This window comes from Petaurus breviceps, unplaced genomic scaffold (assembly GCF_028583685.1).
Source record: "Petaurus breviceps papuanus isolate PSGF00001 unplaced genomic scaffold, PetGlider_PUasm1.0 84, whole genome shotgun sequence".
NCBI classification, from domain to species: Eukaryota; Metazoa; Chordata; class Mammalia; order Diprotodontia; family Petauridae; genus Petaurus; species Petaurus breviceps.
This window is the reverse complement of record NW_027186645.1, coordinates 1770319-1777368: the sequence shown is the minus strand read 5'-3', so window position 1 is coordinate 1777368 and position 7050 is coordinate 1770319. Positions and strand designations below refer to the sequence as shown.

At 38.5% G+C, this 7050-nt stretch overlaps 1 long non-coding RNA gene across 1 annotated transcript in view; it reads left to right on the top strand.

Annotated features, from left to right (window-relative positions):
• Positions 1–7050, top strand: part of LOC138176185 (uncharacterized) — a 61231-nt gene that overhangs the window by 1771 nt on the left and 52410 nt on the right. Inside the window, exon 2 of the long non-coding RNA XR_011172185.1 lies at positions 6104–6216. This is a non-coding gene — a long non-coding RNA (uncharacterized lncRNA). The remainder of the gene's footprint in view (positions 1–6103; positions 6217–7050) is intronic.

Below are 7050 nucleotides of genomic sequence, written 5' to 3'. Positions count from 1 at the left end.
TCTGTCTGTCTGTCTGTCTGTCTGTCTGTCTGTCTGTCTGTCTGTCTGTCTGTCTGTCTGTCTGTCTACCGACCTATCAGTGTGACAGAGAGGTTTTTATGAAAGACAAAAGTCATTTGGATTCTGGCATTTTGTAACATAACCTTATAGTTATACTTCTTCTTCAGTCCACACAAGCCTTCTGAGAGATGGCTGGTCAGAAAGAAAAAATAGGGCTCAACAAATAGCTGCAGGGGGTGGGGTCAAGATGGCCGAGTAGAAACAGGACTTTCATGGGGCTCCAGCTTCCACCTCCTCCAATTCATGTAAAAGGTGACTCTGAACAAACTTTGGAGCCACAGAACCCACAAAATGACACAGAGAAGCTAACCTCCCACTGAGGACAGCCTGGCAGGCCGGCAGGAAGCAGCCAATGCAGCACTTTGGGAGCCGACCCCAGCCCCACTTGAGCCAGAGGTCTTAGCCTCAGGGCAGCCACAGCCAGTCATTGGCTGGAGGTACTTCAGATCACCAACAGCTGTGGTGGTTTCCAGAATTATCAACCCATAGATGCTAAGGACAAAGTGAGACGTCAGTGCAATGTGGACTTTGGGATCCAGTAGTTTGGGAGTGCAGTCTGGCCTTTATCCCCTGGAGGGAGAAGCTGCTGAGGCGCTGGGGCATGCAGCCACCACCACATGGCAGCTTCAGCTCCTGACCTGCAGATTGTAGGGGGACCAAGCAACCACTCTGAGGGGTAATTGCTCTTGCTTTAACCTGCTTGTATCTGGATTGTTGTCTAGGGTGGAGGTCCTGGGGTGTGTGATCAGGTGCCAGAGCCAGTGAAGGCTTTAGAGAGGGCAGCCAACTAATAGCTTGGGCAGCTAAGAAAACCCCAGGGTTTGGGACAAAGCTCCCCTATCTGGTAGCAGGGTCCTACTGTGGCAAAAAGCCCCAAAGTCAAGTAATTGAGTGGCAACATGAGCAAATGAGGGAAGCAAAGTAAACAGAACAACCCAACTTTACATTCCTATTTTGGGGACAAAAAGGATCAAAGCATGGAACCCTGGGAATACAGCAAAGTCAGAACTACTGTACCAAAAACTTCCAAGGAAAATATGTGCTGGTTACAGGCCATAGAGGAACTTAAGAAGGATTTTGAAAACCAAATAAGAGAAGTGGAGGAAAAATTGGGAAGAGAAATGAGAATGATGCAAGAAAATTATGAAATGAGAGTCAACAACCTGACGGAAGAAAATAACATCTTTAAAAATAGACTAACTCAGATGGCAAAAGAGGCTCAAAAAGGCAATGAGCAGAAGAATGTCTTAAAAAGCCAAATTTGCCAGATGGAAAAAGAATCTCAAAAGCTCACTGAAGAGAAGCATTCCTTCAGAATTAGATTGGAACAAATGGAAGCTAGTGACTTTATGAGAAATCAAGATACTATTAAACATATCCAAACAAATGAAAAAATAGAAGGCAATATGAAATATCTCATTGGGGAAACCACTGACATGGAAAATAGATCCAGGTGAGATAATTTAAAATTTTTTGAACTACCTGAAAGCCATGATCAAAAGAAGAACCTAGAAATCATCCTTCAAGAAATTCTCAAGGAAAATTGCCCTGTTTTAGAACCAGAGGGAAAAATAGAGGTTGAAAGAGCCCACCGATCACTTCTTGAAAAAAATCCCCAAAAGAAAACTCCTAGGAATATTATAGAAAGGTTCAGGAGTTCCCAGATCAAGAAGAAAATATCACAAGCATCCAGGAAGAAACAATTTGAATATTGTGGAAACACAATCAGGATAACACAGGATCTGGCAGCTTCTACACTGAGGGATCAAAGGGCTTGGAATATGATATTCTGGAGGTCAAAGGAGCTGGGATTAAAACCATGTATCACCTACTCAGCAAAACTGAGTATCATGTTTCAGGGGAAAATATGGTCATTCAGTGGAACAGAGGACTTTCAAGCATTCTTGATTGAAAAAACCAGAGTTGAATAGAAAATTTGACATTCAGATACAAGAAGCAAGAGAAGCATGAGAAGGTAAATAGGGAAAAGAAATCACAAGGAATTTATCAAAGTTGAACCATTTCCATCCTTACATGGAAAAATGATAATTGTAACTTATTAAACTTTTCTCACTATGACAATAGTTGAAGGGAATATAAATTTGTGTGTGTATACACACACACACACACACACATATATATATATGTCTATATAGGAGGGTATATGGGTGTATGAATATATATGTGAATGTGTGTATATATGTGTACAGGAATACATAGATAGAGGGCACAGGACCAATATAATAGGAAGGGATGATACTTAAAAGGTGAAATTAAGAGGTGAGAGAGGAATGTAATGAGAGGAGATGGGGAGAGACAGAATGGGGTAAACTATCTCATATAGAAGAGGCAAAGGAAAATGGTTACAATGGAGGGAAAGAACAGGAAGGAAAAAAGGTCAACCATATTCTCATTGAATTTGGCTTAGGGAGGGAATGACATACACACTAAATAGGGTATCTCACCCTACAGGAGAGTAGGGGAAAGGGGATGAGAGGGGGAATGATGGAAGGGAGGGCAGGCTGGGGGTAAGTTGGAAACACCCACTTTTGAAAAGGGACAGGATCAAAGTAGAGAATAGAACAAGTGAGATGTGGTATAGGAGGGAGGGAAATATAGTCAGTCTTTTACAATACTTTCACTATGGAAATGTTTTGCATAGCTACACATGTACAACCTATATTGAATTGCTTATCTTCCTAGTAAGTGTGGGTGACAAGGGAGGAAAGGAATGAATCTGGAATTCAAAGTTTTAAAATCAAATGTTTAAATATATATATTATTATTATATTACATGTAACTGGTAAATAAGATATACAGGCACTGGGGCATTGAGTTCCACCATGATGTAATAGTAATAGAATTTAAAGATTCCCCTTTATTGGCTTGGTTTTCAGATTGATTGTGTTAAAATCCAGAGCTTGTGAATCCCACTTGTGGGATGGACTTGCTGACATGAAAAGAGAGGGATGAACTGGGAGGAGCTGGTGACGTGGATTTAGAGAAGCACAAGCAGAGGAAAAGAGGCAGAAGAATTTTTTGGAAGCAGCATCATGGAGGCAGAGAGACAGAGAGGATTGCTGAAGGCCAGTTCAAGCTGGCCAGGACTTTTAAGAGCTGCCAACTAGAGCTGCCAACAACTGAGGAGACATGGCTGTGATGCTGGTACTTTGTCTGTCTGTTTTGATGTTGTTTTGCCAGATTCATCCATTGGTGAAGGATAGTGCTGTTGTTCCAGAGGTGCTGGAATATTGCTGTTGGTTCAGAAGTCCTGAAGAAGGATTTTCTTGTTGTATGTTTATAGAAATCCTGGAAGAGGGTCTTGCTGATGCTTTCAAGGGTCCTAGGACTGTTCTGCAGATAGAGAATGAATTAATGAGGACACTGACAATGTATCTTGTAGTCTTGTTAAGCTTTGTCTCCCCAGGAACAGAGACTGCTGAGAATTTGCCTTGGATCAAGATGAAGAAAAGACCTTTCTTTGGGTATTAAAACACTGTGATGATATCTTAAGCTTGTTGTAACTCTGGGGTAGATGGCCTATTCAGTTGTGATCCAGGGGTGGGAAACTTTTGACTTTTTTGTGCTCTGTGACTTACCAAATGAATGTATTTTGTTTATGATTGGAAACTAATCTCCTTTTGAGAAGAGGGGCTTTGTGATTGACTAAATGAATGTACTATCCAGGGGTTGAGTAGTACTTGGAAATTATTAAATTACACTTGATGAATGCTATATTTTGAATTATGCTGTATTTTGATTTTCTCTGTTCTTAATTTGTCACTGAATAAAATGGAGAGCAGCTATGCTGGTATTTTGAATCTTGGGAAGTTGCCTTTGCTTGGTTTTACACGTGCCCTACTGGAAAGTTGGAGGGGGTATGGGAGAAGATAAGGGAGAGAGCATATTGGAGAAGGGGATATCCAGTGGTATCACTATTTTGGGGTGGTAGATAGGGGAAAAAATGGGGAGAAAATTTGCAACTCAAAATCTTGTGGAAATGAATGATGTAAACTAGATGTTAATAAAGAATTTGATTTGAAAAAACCAACAACAAATAGCTGTAATTCACTGTTAAAAGTCAGTGTAAAGAACCAGTTACTGGGAGAAAGACTTTTGATTTTATGAATTCAGGACCAGATTCAGCATTGTGTGACTTTGAGTTTGGATGCCTATTCAAGTCAAAGCTTTTGAGGCTCTTGGACACTGTTAATACATAATGTGGTATGAGATCAAAAGAGGAAAAAATTTAGTGCAAGTAAGTGTTGGTATGTGCTTGTTTAAGGTTAAGGTATGCTTTCTGTAGCATCAGGGTGCAAAGTAAAGCTTTTAAGGTGGACAAAATGGATGCTTAAGAAAATAGAAATAATTTTTGCTTTAAAAAACAGAAAAACAGGGGTTGAGGCCACAGGTTCCCCAACCCTGAACTAACTTATTCTCTGATGCCTATACTTAGTATAGAGAAATTCTATAATAGTAAGAGAGCAGGAAAACAGACATCCCTAGATCTATTTCCAAGAAAGCCATTAAATGACCATTGTTCCCAAAATTTCCATAAAATTGCCTGTTGAAACCTCTCCAAAGAAACTTTTGTGAATTCCATTATACAAATTAAAATCTTCCTTATGGAACAGAGTTTGGCACATGCTCAACATGTGGGAGATGCTTGAGACCTGTTCCTGGGAAATAGGAGAAGTGGTGCATACATAGACATTATTTATTGGCCTAACATGGTTGGGAGTAGCCTTTTTCTTCACTGGTTGCATTGTCAGAGCTGTTTATATCTTTAAAACTACCTGACATAGCACAGTTACTCTCTTTCTAGCATTCATGTCTAAGGGTAAAGGTTGACCTTACTTAGAGCAGTTAACTCTGTGTGTTGAGGAGGTAGGACTTGAGGGCCACTTTCTCCTCCCTACTTTCCCCCTCATCTTAGGCTATGTGTCCCTGAGAAATATCCCTAGAGTTTTAGTCTATTTCTTTTGTTCTTTTACAATTCTAGATGAAAGGAGTGGAATGCCCAACCTTATAGCTAGAGACATGGGGATCATGAAGTTTAGGAATCCAGGATGAATGCCAGCCCAGCAGGGAATACCAAAGAAGCAATGTTTCAGGATGCTAGCACAGTGGGGGCTTTGAATTTGAACAGACTGATGTTATGTAGCAACTGAATTATTTTTTTAATTCAATTTTATTTTATTTTCAATTCTAAATTCTCTCCCTGCTCATTGAAAAGGCAAGAAAAACAAAACACATTACCAATATGAAAAACAAATGTCCTCATTAGACATGTTAAAAAAATGTAAAGAAAATGATAGAGAAGAAAATATGTTTCAGTTTTCACTCTGAGTTAATCAGTTCTCTATCTAGAGGTGGGTGAAAAACATTTCTCATTGTGAGGCTTTTGGAATTGTGATTGGTCATTGTATTAGAGTTACTAAGTCTTAAGAAGTTGATTATCTTTATAATATTGTTATTGTATACACTTTTCTCCTTCTTCTGCTCACTTCACTTTGTATCAGTTCATATAAGTCTTCCCAGGTTTTTCTGAAACCATCCCTTTTTTTATCATTTCTTACAGTACAATAGCATTTCATCATATTCACATACAATAGTCTTCCATCATATTCACATACCATAATTTGTTCAGCCGTTCTCCAATTGAAGGTCATCCTCTCAGTTTCCAATTCTTTTCCACAACAGAGTTTCTTTAAATATTTTTGTACAAATGGTCCTTTTCCTTTTTATTTGGTATTCTTTCCATCTAGACCTACTAGCTGTATTGCCAGTTCAGAAGTTATGCTCAGTTTAATAACTTTTTGGGCATAGTTACAAATTGCTTTCCAGTGTGGTTAGACTAGATCAGACCTCTACCAAGAGTGCATTAATGTACCTATTTTCCCACAACTCCTCCAGCATTTGTCATTTGCCTTTTTTGCCTTCTTAGCTAATCCAATGGCTGTTGGGTAGTACTTCAGAGCTGTTTTAATGTGTATTTCTCTAATTATTAATGATTGAAAGCTTTTTTCATGATTGTTGACAGCTCACAGGTATTCCTCTGTTGTTGTTGTTGTTGATGATGATGATGATGACGACGACGATGATGATGATGATGATGATGATCACGACAATGATGACGACCACTTATCAATTGGGGTATGGTTCTTTTTCTTGTAAATTTAATTTAATCCCCTATATATCTTAGAAATGAGACTTTTATCAGAGAAAGTTGTTGCAAAGATTTTCCCCACTTTCCTTCTCCCCCCACCTAATTTTAGCTGTATTGGTTTGATTTGTGCAAAAACTTTTTAATTTTATGTAATTAAAATGATCCATTTTATTTCCCATGAACCTCTATCTCTTGTGTGGTCATGAACTCTTCCTCCATCTATAGATGTGGCAGGCAGGGAAGATCTTCAAATTCCCATTACCATTACATTCATATTCCACTAATCTCCTTATGATGTCACCCTTTATGTCTAAATCATGTTTCCATTTTGAGCTTGTCTTCATATATAGTATAAGACTTTTTCTATACCTAATTTCTGCTATACTACTTTTGAGCTTTCCCAACATTTTTTGTTGAATGATGAGTTCTTGCCTCAATAGCTGGAATCTTCGGGTTTATCAAACACTGGGTTATTGTGCTCATTTGTTATCGTATATTATGTGTCTAAGCTATTCCACCAATCAAGCTCTCTACCAGTACCAGATTGTTTTGATATTTACAGCTTTGTGGTGTTGTTTGAGATTTGGTATTGCTAGGTTCTCTTTCCATGTTCTTTCCATTGATTCCCTTGATATTCTTGACCTTTTGTTCCTCCCAATGAATTTTGTTATTATTTTTTTCTAATTCTATAAAGTAATTATTTGGTAGTTAAATTGATGTGGCACTGAATAAACAAATTAATTTATTTAGCATTGTCATTTTTATTATATTGGTTTGGTCTACCTATGAGCAATTTATACTTCTCCATTTACTTAGACCTA